The sequence below is a fragment of the Bubalus bubalis genome, chromosome 4, assembly GCF_019923935.1.
Source record: "Bubalus bubalis isolate 160015118507 breed Murrah chromosome 4, NDDB_SH_1, whole genome shotgun sequence".
In the NCBI taxonomy this organism is placed as follows: Eukaryota; Metazoa; Chordata; class Mammalia; order Artiodactyla; family Bovidae; genus Bubalus; species Bubalus bubalis.
The window spans coordinates 76,144,790-76,159,520 of record NC_059160.1 but is presented as its reverse complement, the minus strand read 5'-3'; the positions used below and the strand labels follow the sequence as shown (position 1 = coordinate 76,159,520).

The 14,731-nt window shown below is 41.2% G+C and overlaps 1 pseudogene; it reads left to right on the top strand.

Annotated features, from left to right (window-relative positions):
• The first annotated feature begins 7,465 nt into the window (after window positions 1-7,465).
• LOC112584856 lies at window positions 7,466-7,571 on the top strand (annotated as a pseudogene).
• The last annotated feature ends 7,160 nt before the right edge of the window (window positions 7,572-14,731 follow it).

Genomic DNA, 14,731 nt, shown 5'->3' with positions numbered 1-14,731 from the left:
GACATGTAAGTTTTCTTCCTTATGTTTAAAGGAATATGTGGATATCCTAAGTATTAACCTGAAAGAAAATAATAAAATGAGATTGCTTAACGACCTTGCTCAGGAAGAACTGGGATTAGCACTATAGCCCAAAGAGGAACTTCCTCCTATGTAAATATGAATTTGAGCAACTGTAAATAAAGGGATATGCTGATATTCTAAGTATTAACCTGAAAGAAAATAATAAGATGAGATTGCTTAATGACCTTGCTCAGGAAGAAGTGGGATTAGCACTATAGCCCAAAGAGGAACTTCCTCCTATATAAATATAAATTTGAGCAACTGTAAAGAAAAAAAAAACTGAATATTTTACACAACTGAAAATGAGCTCAAATCTTTAAGTTTTTTTTCGTTACATTGTTTTATGTGCTTTCACTCTGTTGTCTTCAATTTTTTCACTTGAAATTGTTATATATATTCATTTTCCACAAAACAACATGACACGCTGCCTGGTGTTCTGACAGGTATGTAGCACCACACCATGTCGTTCAACCAGATTCCTCTATCAACTTTTTTGGTGTCTATTGTAAATTCTTAATTTATGAATCCGTATTTTCCTATGATAAGTAAGTTCACGAGAACAACATTCCTAACTCCTTTCTGACAATGCCTTACTTCACATTTCCGTGTTAGAACATAAAAGGTCATTGCAAAGCAAAAGAACTTAACAGTAAAACCTGCAGAAGGATATCAGAATATCCCCAAATCTTCCCCTTTGGCATAAAGACAATTTTGAGCTGAAGGCAATTGAGAGGAAGAAGGTCCAAGAAAAATTCTCTGCCCTCTCCCTAGTTTCCTGAAAGCAGAAAATAAATTTGTGCAGATATTAATCACCAACAACTATTGACACTTATCAGCCCCAAGACAGCACTAGGGGACTGACAAAACATTTACTGAGTAGCTAGTATCTTTCCTTAGCTTCTAATGTATTTATCATCCCAAAATCTGCCACCCTTGAAGCTAGAACTCTTTTCCTATGTCTTGTTGCTACTCTAAAAATATATTGTTTTTAGATTAAGATAATCTGTAAATCCTGGCTCTAGCCATGTTTTTGAGTTACTGCTGCCTGTATTTCACTTAAGTATATATGAAACGTACATGTTAACAAACATGTTTGCTTTTCTCTTAATTTTTTGTTACAGAGCCCCAGCCAAAAACCCTAAAAGGGTTTCAGTTTCAGTTTAGTTGCTCAGTCGTGTCTGACTCTTTGTGACCCCATAAACCACAGCACACCAGGCCTCCCTGTCCATCACCAACTCCCAGAGCCCACCCAAACCCATGTCCATTGCATCAGTGATGCCATCCAACCATCTTATCCTCTGTCGTCCCCTTTTCCTCCTGCCCCCAATCCCTCCCAGCATTAGGATCTTTTCCAATGACTCATACTGTGCATCACGTGGCCAAAGTGTTGGAGTTTCATCTTCAACATCAGTCCTTCCAATGAACACCCAGGACTGAGCTCCTTTAGGATGGACTGGTTGGATCTCCTTGCAGTCTAAGGGACTCTCAAGAGTCTTCTCCAACATCACAGTTCAAAAGCATCAATTCTTTGGCACTCAGCTTTCTTTACAGTCCAACTCTCACATCCATAAATGACTACTGGAAAAACCATAGCCTTGACTAGACGGACCTTTGTTGGCAAAGTAAAGTCTCTGCTTTTGAATATGCTATCTAGGTTGATCATAACTTTCCTTCCAAGAAGGAAGTGTCTTTTAATTTCATGGCTGCAATCACCATCTGCAGTGATTTTGGAGCCCAGAAAGATGAAGTAAGCCACTGTTTCCACTGTTTCCCCATCTATTTGCCATGAAGTGGTGGGACCAGATGGCATGACCTTAGTTTTCTGAATGTTGAGTTTTAAGCCAGCTTTTTCACTCTCCTCTTTCACTTTCATCAAGAGGCTCTTTAGTTCTTCTTCACTTTCTGCCAGAAGGGTGGTGTCATCTGCATATCTGAGGTTATTGATATTTCTCCCAGCAATCTTGATTCCAGCTTGTGCTTCATCCAGCCCAGCATTTCTCATGATGTACTCTGCATAGAAGTTAAATAAGCAGGGTGACAATATACAGCCTTGATGTATTCCTTTTCCTATTTGGAACCAGTCTGTTATTCCATGTCCAGTTCTAACTGTTGCTTTCTGACCTGCATACAGGTTTCTCAAGATGCAGGTCAGGTGGTCTGGTATTCCCATCTCTTTCAGAATTTTCCACAGTTTATTGTGATCCACACAGTCAAAGGCTTTGGCATAATCATAAAGCAGAAATAGATGTTTTTCTGGAACTCTCTTGCTTTTTTGATGATCCAGTGGATGTTGGCAATTTGATCTCTGGTTCGTCTGCCTTTTCTAAAACCAGCTTGAACATCTGGAAGTTCACGGTTCACGTAGTGCTGAAGCCTGGCTTGGGGAATTTTGAGCATTACTTTACTAGTGTGTGAGATGAGTGCAATTGTGCAGCTGTTTGAGCATTCTTTGGCATTGCCTTTCTTTGGGATTGAAATGAAAACTGACCTTTTCCAGTCCCGTGGCCACTGCTGAGTTTTCCAAATTTGCTGGCATATTGAGTGCAGCACTTTCACAGCATCATCTTTTAGGATTTGAAATAGCTCCACTGGAATTCCATCACCTCCTTTGTTCGTAGTGATGCTTCCTAAGGCCCACTTGACTTCACATTCCAGGATGTCTGGCTCTAGGTGGGAAATCACACCATCGTGATTATCTGGGTCGTGAAGATCTTTTTTGTACAGTTTTTCTATGTATTCTTGCCACCTCTTCTTAATATCTTCTGCTTCTGTTAGGTCCCTACCATTTCTGTCCTTTATCAAGCCCATCTTTGCATGAAACGTTCCCTTGGTATCTCTAATTTTCTTGAAGAGATCTCTAGTCTTTCTCATTGTATTGTTTTCCTCTATTTCTTTGCATTGATCACTGAGGAAGGCTTTCTTATCTCTCCTTGCTATTCTTTGGAACTCTGCATTCAAATGGGTATATCTTTCCTTTTCTCCTTTGCTTTTCACTTTCCTTCTTTCCACAGCTATTTGTAAGGCCTCTTCAGGCAGCCATTTAGGTTTTTTGCATTTCTTTTTCTTGGGGATGGTCTTGATTCCTGTCTCCTGTACAATGTCATGAACCTCTGTCCATAGTTTATCAGGCACTCTATCTATCAGATCTCGGCCCTTAAATCTATTTCTCACTTCCACTGTATAATCATAAGGGATTTGATTTAGGTCATACCTGAATGGTCTAGTGGTTTTCCCTACTTTCTTCAATTTCAGTCTGAATTTGGCAATAAGGAGTTCATGATCTGAGCCACAGTCAACTCCTAGTCTTGTTTTTGCTGACTGTCTAGAGCTTCTCCATCTTTGGCTGCAAAGAATATAATCAATCTGATTTCAGTGTTGACCATCTGGTGATGTCCATGTGTAGAGTCTTCTCTTGTGTTGTTGGAAGAGGGTGTTTGCTATGACCAGTGCATTCTTTTGGTAAAGCTCTATTAGCCTTTGTCCTGCTTCATTCTGTACTCCAAGGCCAAATTTGCCTGTTACTCCTACTTTTGCATTCCAGTCCCCTATAATGAAAAGGACATCTTTTTTTGGGGTATTAGTTCTAGAAGGTCTTGTAGGTCTTCATAGAACTGTTCAACTTCAGCTCCTTCAGCATTACTGGTCAGGGCAAAGACTTGGATTATCATGATATTGAATGGTTTGCCTTGGAAACGAACAGAGATCATTCTGTCGTTTTTGAGATTGCATTCAAATACTGCATTTAGGACTCTTTTGTTGACCATGATGGCTACTCCATTTCTTCTAAGGGACTCCTGTCCACAGTAGTAGATATAATGGTCATCTGAGTTAAATTCACCCATTCCAGTCTATCTTAGTTCGCTGATTCCTAGAATGTCGATGTTCACTCTTGTCATCTCCTGTTTGACCACTTCCAATTTGCCTTGATTCATGAATCTAACATTCCAGGTAAAAGGAAACAAATGTTTCCTCTTGTACAGTTTCTAGTGATGAGGATGAGACAGTGAAAGACTGGAACACTCCACTCTCCCTGGAGAATGCAGTTGAGATACAGGATAACTGACAAGAGACCAGCAGAAAGTAAGAATTCTAACCATGTCAGTCTCATGGACATGTTTTGGACAATGGACTGGTTCAAAACTGGGAAAGGAGTATGTCAAGGCTGTATACTGTCACCCTGTTTATTTAACTTACATGCACAGTGCATCGTGTGAAATGCCAGGCTGGATGAAGTACAAGCTGGAATCAAGGTTGCAGGGAGAGATATCAATAACCTCAGATATGGCGATGACACCACCCTTTTGGCAGAAAGTGAAGAGGAACACAGAACCTCTTGATGAAGGATAAAGAGGACAGTGAAAAAGATGGCTTAAAACTGAACATTCTAAAAACTAGCATCATGGCATCTGGTCCCATCACTTCATGGCAAATAGATGGGGAAACAATGGGAACAGTGACTGATTTTGTTTTCTTGTGCTCCAAAATCACTGTGGACGGTGACTGCAGCCATGAAATTAACCAACACTTGCTCCTTGGAAGAAAAGCAAGACAAACCTAGACAACATATTACAAAGCAGAGACATTACTTTGCTTACAAAGGTCCTTATAGTCAAAGCTATGGTTTTTCCAGTAGTCATGTATGGATGTGAGAGATGGACAATGAAAAAGGCTGAGTGCTGAAGAACTGATGCCTTTGAACTATGGTGGAGAAGACACTTGAGAGTTCCTTAGACAGCAAAGAGATCAAACCACTCAATCTTAAAGGAAATCAACTCTGAATAGTCATTGAAGGGACTGATGCTGAAGTTGAAGCTCTGATACTTTGGTCGCCTGATGCATAGAACCATTCCTTGGTAAAGACCCTGAATCTGAGAAAGATTGAAGGCAGGAGGAGAAGTAGATGACAGAGGATGAGATGGTTGGATGGCATCACCAACTCACTGGACATTAGTTTGAGCAAACTCCAGGAGTTGGTGATGGACAGGGAAGCCAGGTGTGCTGCCAACCATAAACAGCCACAAAGAGTCGGACACAACTGAGCGATTGAACAACATTAATAACCATCTCCCAGCTCTCTGCCTGTAGTGCACAGTGAAAAGAGGAGGATAAAATTTCTCCTTGTCTCTTCCCTTACAAATTCACAGTGGCAGGAGAAAAACAGTTGTGAAAACAGATCTTAAATTGTGACTCTTGTGAATTTGTTTTTGGCAATCAACACCTATGGTTATTGATTCTTAGCCTCCCAGAAAGAATCATGCTTTCCTTTGTCTCCATCATTTGTCATAAGGATGAAAAACCATGAGAAGAGAATCTCTATTTGTCTTGTTTTATATACTGAGAACTTTTGTAATGAGTGAGTATATTCCCCCTGTGCCGGGGTCCAGCCCTGGCAGGATCCAGGGAATCCCTCAGGATGACAGCATCAGTGATAAGGAAAGTAAAAGGAGAGAGAAAGAGGCTTGATCTTCCTTGGTTTACACAGAAAGCCAATAAAGCTCCTGACACGGAACTTGCTCTGTTCACGGAGGCTGCAGGCGCCCTCTCGGTGGGGTGAGGACGCAGGACGCCCTCTCCCTGGTGAAGACACAGGGCGCCTTCCTGATTGGGTCTTAGAAGCCCAGGCAAAAAAGTGAATTCAGAGAGCCCTTGTGCCCCAAGGAGTCATCCTGAAAGAAGAAGATAGAAAGAAAGAAAAGGAAAGAAAGAAAGAATGACATTGGGGGACCAAGCTTAGGTGAGCGAGGCCCATAACTTTATTTTCAAAAGGAACTTTTATACCTTGACTTGTACATAGAGGGAAATGAAAGATGCAAAGTCATGCAGAGTCAGCCCAAACATTACATCTGTTTTGTCTTTATCGAAACCAGAATTTTTTCTGCATACCTTTCCCATAAACAATGTTGTGTACATTATCTTCTGGCTTTGGAGGCCTGTGAACATTTTATGACCCTTTTTTTGATAAAGGCTGTTCAACCAGAAAACTTATTTTCCCTTGAAGTGTTTTTTCTTTATATTTATAATCTATGTCAGCCTCAGAAAGTGCTAAACAGAGTTACATTCTCACGGAGCAAAGGTGCAGTGAGTTACAACAAAGAAAGAACCAATTAGCTCAAAGGTCTGATGTGGTTAATTCCAAGGCTACTACTTGCTTTTCTTGCATTCCAACTATGTTAACCAATGCACTGCCAGGTGCACAATGGATAAGGGATATGGGCACTTGGCAGCAAGCATTGGCTCAACAATGAAATCTTACACCAGCACTACTCCAGTAGTTTTTAACTCTTCAAAACGCTCTATATTTTTAGAATGTTTTAGGCTTCCCATGTCTCTCACGGTTGGGAGGCTGGGAACAATCACATGCGTAGCTGCAAGAGTCTGGATAAACCTGTCAGGCAAGCTAGAAAGCCATCAGAGGGGTTTGAATTGAAACACTCCTATCATGCCCAGGAGACTTATTAACTAAAGCCCTAAGTTGACTTTTTCCAGAGAAAGGTGGTCAGGGATAGCCCCCTGTTAATGTCAGAAGAGTTGGTGAAAGGCACAAAATAGTAAGACAGACAGATTCTGGTTTTGGGTTAGATGCTCAAGCAGGTCCAGGGGGTCCCTCGAGTCCTGATCTGCCTTGCTCGTCAGACCTCTTCCACATGACCTTGTCATGGGTGGGATCTCCCGTGCTGGCTCCTGGCACCCCTGGTTTCTGCCACTTGGGTGATGCAGGTTGTCTGTCAGGCTTGTATTAGCAGCTAGCCAGCCAGCTAGATGCCTAAGACATGAAATTAAAAGCAAGCTTCTTTTTGTCCAACCAGGCCAGCTGTCAGGGGTGTTTGTCTTAGTAAAGTCATAATGGGCCTTTATTGCTTCTACAAGATTAGGAGGGGAAGATCAGAGAACAAATGTCAAGAACTACAGATGGCACTCAGCCAGTGTAAAACTTATGTAAATACTGATAGCCAGGAAACTGCTTTAACAGAGGTCCAGAACATTTACAAAAAAGCTTGATATATTGTCCCTTACTCTGTAAGCAGAACCTACCAGGTCCAGACTTTTGTGTATTTGGGGATGGCACTTCACACACAAAAAATACTCAACTAATCTTCCTATCATTAAAGAAAAGAAAAAGATTATAGCAATTATCCTGGATTTCTGCTAACAGGCAAATAGGTCCTTGACTTCCTTCTTAGATAAAATCTACAATTCCTAATCCCTTGAAATATTGATCTTATATCTTTGAAATGTAGGCATTCAAAAAGATAATTGTTGGCTAAAGCAACCTTGGGACTGGGGAAAAAACAAACAGAGAGAGAGAGAGATTTTAAAAAGCAGAATGCTATTTAATATTTCCATAACTCCAGTGCCATAAACTCCCTTGCCAGGTCCCCGATAAGATATCTATTAAAGACAAGTAATACTCTGGTTTCTCTTCCTATCATATAAATCTTTCACTTTTTACTAAAGATTTCTGTGGAGAAGAATAATTCTGAGATCAAGAGGGAGATGATATATGTATAATTATGGCTAATTTGCATCGCTGTAAAACAGAAACCAACACAACATTGTAAAGCAATTTTCCCTCAATTAAAAATAAATTTTAAAAAGGCAAGTAAAAATCTTAAAAAGTCTTCCCATAAATATTGATAAAAGGCTTCAGCCATCTGAGTGGGTAAACTTAACTTGTTCCATCTGCCAGAAACAGCATTTATATCCAACTATTCTGTCTAGTCAAGGCTATGGTTTTTCCAGTGGTCATGTATGGATGTGAGAGTTGGACTGTGAAGAAGGCTGAGTGCTGAAGAATTGATGCTTTTGAACTGTGGTGTTGGAGAAGACTCTTGAGAGTCCCTTGGTCTGCAAGGAGATCCAACCAGTCCATTCTGAAGATCAGCCCTGAGTGTTCTTTGGAAGGAATGATGCTAAAGCTGAAACTCCAGTACTTTGGCCACCTCATGCGAAGAGTTGACTCATTGGAAAAGACTCTGATGCTGGGAGGGACTGGAGGCAGGAGGAAAAGGGGATGACAGAGGATGAGATGGCTGGATGGCATCACCGACTCGCTGGACGTGAGTTTGAGTGAACTCCGGGAGTTGGTAGATGGGGAGGCCTGGTGTGCTGCAATTCATGGGGTTGCAAAATATCGGACATGACTGAGCGACTGAACTGAACTGATTCTTACTTAGCTAGAGAAGGAAATGGGAGAACTCTCTTGCTGGGAGAACTCTAAGGACAGGAGCCGAGCGGGCTACAGTCCATGGCATTGCAGAGCCAGACACAACTTAGCTACTGAAAAACAACAACAAATTCTTGCTTAATAATTATAAGAATATAACTGTTCTCTTCAATATCTTTAAAAACTATTCTAAGTTCGGCCTAAGGTGCTGAACATTCCAAGGGAATGTTTTAGAATTTTTAATCCCTTAAAAATCACTTCCTGCCCTAGGAATTTGCTAGCAGTTGATAATTGTCTAAATGAATATTCTTATGTTTCAAAATTAGTTCTCATGAATTTACACTATTCTGGGCCTCTGCCAGGTGATTTTTATCAGGAGTTTTGTGTTTTTGAAAGAAGAGAGGAGTCTATATACAGATCTTCCTTGATTTCCTGTGGGATAACATTCTGATACTGGACTTCCCTGAAGGTAAAGTAAAGAATCTGCCTGCAACAAGGGAGACCCAGGTTCAGCCCCTGGGTAGGGAAGATACCCTGGAGAAGGAAATGGCAATCCACTCCAGTAATCTTGCCTGGAGAATTGCATGGACAGAGAAGCCTGGCAGGCTACAGTGCATGGGTTCACAAAGAGTCAGACATAAAGCCATCATAAATTAGAAATAAAGTCAAAAGTGCGTTCTATACACCTAGCCTACCAAACATCATAGTTCTGATCAGCATACCTTAAACTTTCCTAGGATGCATACATTAGTGTACAGTCAGGCAAAATCATCTGACACAAAACCTATTTTAGAATAAAGTGTTGAATATCTCATGTAATATATTGAATACACTCCCAAAAATGGAAAACAGAATGGCAGTCTGGGTACAAAATAGTTATATCAGTTGTTTACCCTCATAAACAAAAAATGTCACTAGTCTGGGGCACTTCACTTTCACTTTTCACTTTTATGCATTGGAGAAGGAAATGGCAACCCTCTCCAGTGTTCTTGCCTGGAGAATCCCAGGAACGGCGGAGCCTGGTGGGCTGCCGCCTATGGGGTCGCACAGAGTCGGACACGACTTGAAGCGACTTAGCAGCAGCAGCAGCAGCATCAGTCTGGGACAAGATCACATTTCAAACTCCAGGTATATTCTCTACTGAATGCATACCACTTCCACACCATTGTAAAGTTGAAACACCTTAAGCCATCGTGAAGTTGGGGACTTTCTGTATTGTAATAGCAAATTCAGACACAGGGCTTGCCATGTTCCAGGCATTATGCTAAAAAGCTTAGTATGTATTAACTCACTTTCTCCCCTTGAAAAAGGTATTGTCAACATCCCCATTTTACAGATGAGGAAACAGAAACCCACTGAAGTTCAGCAACTTGCCCATGGCCCCTCTGGGAGTGAGTAAAAGGCCAGCCTGCTCATGCACCGCTATTTCTGTAAGCTTTATCCAATTTTTCAGCAAAACTGCCTAATAAGGGCCCATTAGAATGCCTCTAATGGGCAGTTCATCTGAAAGCAGTTGGGATCTGTGGGAAATGGAAAGACAGGCTTGATGTCAGAGTGCTCTATCAGCCTTCCTTTTATTGTTGCTGTACATTTAGCATTCCATTTAAGTGGTTATACTAAGTTCCATAGAAGCAGACGCCTACCTGTATTTTTGTTTATAGGTTCTATTGCATGCAAGAAGCTGGCAGGGCAGATAATCAAACCCTGTGTTCATTGTGCTCATTGTTAGTAGGGGAATTCCCTGGATCCAAGAGAAGAATAGTTCCAGGGGGAAGTCACAGTTCCCAGGAGCCACCAAATGCTTTCTTCCTCATCAAGAATGAGCCTCTCCAAAGAAACACAGGAAACTTGAGTATGCAAATTCTTGAAAGCATACCCTTGTCTGGAGTGAATCACTACTTGCTTAATTCAGTGCTTAATTAAGAAAACAGCTGTATAAGGACTGGGGGAGAAGAGGGGCCAGGGTGGTGGTGATGGAAATGGTGCTGGAAAGAAGTGGGCAGAATAATAAATAACTGTCAAATGAACTGTATTAATTCCATCTGTAGGTTTTTGTATTTTTAAAAATTTTTGTTGTTTTGGATTTGGGGGAGTTTTTGGGTTTTGGTTTCATTTTGGTTTGTTTTTTTGGTAGATCTTTCTCTTTAATTCTACAAGCTGAGAATGACCAGGTAGACGACAGACCTTCTGATCTTAGTTAAAGTTTCCAAAGTTATTTGTAACTCACTTGGTGGCTGTTGAACTCAGAAAGTTCCTCTTCCTCTTTCTGAAAAAGGTGAGTATTTGGCACTTTTATAAGTTTGCACACAAACAGAAAACATCAGGACTCTAAATTTTGGAAGCAGCTGGGTTTTGGCTTTGTGTCTGGGAGAGAGTTCCTTTATCCAGGAGAGTTGGTTTTAATTTTTCTAAGCTAGGAGGCTTACTGTGACTGCTCCTCTGTCTTCGGCAGCCACAGGTCTGCTTGTTGCCTGGTGTGTGCACCCTCCCCTCGCTTTAGCCACCCGGTGTGGACACGGGAGATTAATTAATCCCTGTGCCATTCCTTTTCTCTGAAGAGTTCTAGGAGACTCTAATTGAGAGGATGTTCTGATTTTCAAGTGAGAAAATTTGCTAAAGTTCTAGTCATTCTGGAGCAGCACCCTGAGACATCTTGACACAAGTTAGAATCCTTGAATTATGGGAGGCAACAACTTAAATTCAAATCTTTTCCTTGCATGTGTGATCTCTCAAGGAAAATGTTCCTAGTCCACCACTTTTAGGTAAAACTGAGCATGTCACTACCTGCGTGATTGATAAAAGATGCTTCTCTGAGAACACACAAGAAAATACTTCTGAGATACTTAGAAATTGAGAACTTGTCTGTCAGCCTTCAGGAAAGCCCAAACCTCATTGCCTTTCTTCCAGATAAACTTTCTGTGGGATTTTGTGTGCTGGGGAAAGGTATGTGCTTCAAGGAAGACAAAGAGTTAGTGTGCAGGGTGTGGATGAGGCCGGGAATGATATTCCTGTCCCCTGTGTCACCCTCCACCCGCATCTTGCTTTTAAAATTTTTGTTCTTTTGCAAGTAAGGTGATCCAAGCAGAGGCATAGTAGGTCTCAGGAGAAAAGTTGCTATGAAGCTAGTAGTTGGAAAAGCGCGGTGTCTAAGATTTGTTGGATGATATTTCAAGACTAAAATGAAGCTATTACTCTGTTTCTTTATGGACCACCTGCAGAATTACTAGAGGTGATTTTTAAAAGAAAGATTTTTCTATACTCCACTCCAAAGCTACCACTAAGCCCTGAGAATCTGCTGCCTTAACAAGCACCCCATGATTTTTCAAATATTAACTGTAAATCTTAGAGCTCTGCAGAGTATTTGATAGATTGAAAGGATATATCCATGTGCACAGTTCTCTCTCTTTAAACAAATTACTTCCACATTGAGAGTAATGGCCAGGCTGCAAAGAGACTCTCTGCCTGCTTCATTTATCCCTGGAAAGGACCCTGTGCCTTGACCATGGCTAATTGGATTTTAGTTAGACTTGGATACAAGGCTGTTGATCATTTTATATGATCGACTTTCTTAAACTTTCAAGTTAAGAAACAAAGCAATTGTAGTTAGTCCATAATGGGTTCTAATATACCAGGGGACTGAATATACCAATGGGCCTATTATAAGGGGCAGAGAGAGAGACCACAAAGACAAGTTGAGCCTCTACCATTGGACAGCTTTGCCCTGTCCAGGTACCTACAATTGGATAGGTTTTGGCAAAAGGTTTGTCCCAGTCTCTCTTGGTAAACCAGGTTTGGTCGTTATGTTAGTCATACATTGCCATACCTAGTTACAAAATTTTTTTTCTTCTGTTTAGGACATTAAACATGTACTCTTAGCAAATTTAAACATACAATAGAGTATTGTTAACTATAGTCACTGTGCTGTATGTCACATCCCCATGACTTCTTTTGTAACTGGAAGTTGGTACCTTTGGACCCCCTTCACCTATTTCTCCCACTCCCCAACCCCTTCCCCACCTTCTGGCAACCATTCATCTGTTCTCCAAACCTATAAGCTTGGTTTTCTTTCCTGTTGTTGTTGTTTGTTATTTAGGCCATGCCGGTCTCTGTTGTGGCCCTGGGATCTTAGATCTTCACTGGGGCATGTGGGATCTTTAGTTGCAACATTTGGGATCTTTTTTTTTTTTTTTTTTAATTGTGTCATGTGGGATCTAGTTTCCTGACCAAGGATCGAACCTGGACCCTTGCAGTGGGATCTTGGACTCTTAATCACTGGACCACCAGGGAAGTCCCTGATGGTTCATAAAGTATTTGTCTTTCTCTGACTAGTTTCATTTAACATAATGCCCTCAGTTCAGTTCAGTTCATTTCAGTCACTCAGTTGTGTCTGACTCTTTGTGACCCCATGAACCACAGCACGCCAGGCTTCCCTGTCCATCACCAACTCCCAGAGTTTACCCAAACTCATGTCCATTGAGTAGGTGATGCCATCCAGCCATCTCATCCTCTGTTGTTCCCTTCTCCTCCTGCCCTCAATCTTTCCTAGCATCAGGGTCTTTTACAATTAGTGAGCTCTTTGCATCATGTGGCCAAAGATTTGAAATTTCAGCTTCAACATCAGTCCTTCCATTGAACACCCAGGATTGATCTCCTTTAGGATGGACTGGTTGGATCTCCTTGCAGTCCAAGGGACTCTCAAGAGTCTTTTCCAACACCACAGTTCAAAAGCATCAATTCTTTGGCACTTAGCTTTCTTTACAGTCCAACTCTCATATCCAAACATGACCACTGGAAAAACCATAGCCTTGACTAGATGGACCTTTGTTGACAAAGTAATGTCTCTGCTTTTTAATATGCTGTTTAGGTTGGTCATAACTTTCTTTCCAAGGAGTAAGAATCTTTTAATTTCATGGCTGCAATCACCATCTGCAGTGATTTTGGAGCCCAGAAAAATAAAGTCAGCCACTATTTCCACTCTTTCCCCATCTATTTGCCATGAAGTGATGGGACCCTATGCCATGATCTTAGTTTTCTGAATGTTGAGCTTTAAGCCAACTTTTTCACTCTCCTCTTTCACTTTCATCAAGAGGCTCTTTAGTTCTTCTTCACTTTCTGCCAGAAGGGTGGTGTCATCTGCATATCTGAGGTTATTGATATTTCTCCCAGCAGTCTTGATTCCAGCTTGTGCTTCTTCCAGCCCAGCGTTTCTCATGATGTACTCTGCATAGAAGTTAAATAAGCAGGGTGACAATAAACAGCCTTGACGTACTCCTTTTCCTATTTGGAACCAGTCTGTTATTCCATGTCCAGTTCTAACTGTTGCTTTCTGACCTGCATACTGGTTTCTCAAGATGCAGGTCAGGTGGTCTGGTATTCCCGTCTCTTTCAGAATTTCCCACAGTTTATTGTGATCCACACAGTCAAAGGCTTTGGCATAGTCAATAAAGCAGAAATAGATGTTTTTCTGGAACTCTCTTGCTTTTTTGATGATCCAGTGGATGTTGGCAATTTGATCTCTGGTTCGTCTGCCTTTTCTAAAACTGGCTTGAACATCTGGAAGTTCACAGTTATGTAGTGCTGAAGCCTGGCTTGGAGAAGTTTGAGCATCACTTTACTAGAGTGTGAGATGAGTGCAATTGTGCAGTAGTTTGAGCATTCTTTGACATTGCCTTTCTTTGGAATTGGAATGAAAACTGACCTTTTCCAGTCCCGTGGCCACTGCTGAGTTTTCCAAATTTGCTGGCATACTGAGTGCAGCACTTTCACAGCATTCTCTTTTAGAATTTGAAATAGCTCCACTGGAATTCCATCACCTCCTTTGTTCTTAGTGATGCTTCCTAAGGCCCACTTGACTTCACATGCCAGGATATCTGGCTCTAACTGAGTGATCACACCATCGTGATTATCTTGGTTGTGAAGATCTTTTTTGTACAGTTCTTCTGTGTATTCTTGCCACCTCTTCTTAATGTCTTCTGCTTCTGTTAGGTCCCTACCACTTCTGTCCTTTATTGAGCCCATCTTTGCATGAAATGTTCCCTTGGTATCTCTAATTTTCTTGAAGAGATCTCTAGTCTTCCCCATTCTTATTGTTTTCATCTATTTCTTTCTTGTTTTTTTTTTTTAATTTAATTTAATTTAATTTTTTAACTTTACAAAATTGTATTGGTTTTGCCATATATCAAAATGAATCTGCCACAGGTATACATGTGTTCCCCATCCTGAACCCTCCTCCCACCTCCCTCCCCATACCATCCCTCTGGGTCATCCCAGTGCACCAGCCCCAAGCATCCAGTATCATGCATCGAACCTGGACTGGCGACTCGTTTCATATATGGTATTATACATGTTTCAATGCCATTCTCCCAAATCATCCCACCCTCTCCTTCTCCCACAGAGTCCAAAAGACTGTTCTATACATCAGTGTCTCTTTTGCTGTCTCGTATACAGGGTTATCATTACCATCTTTCTAAATTCCATATATATGCGTTAGTATACCGTATTGGTGTT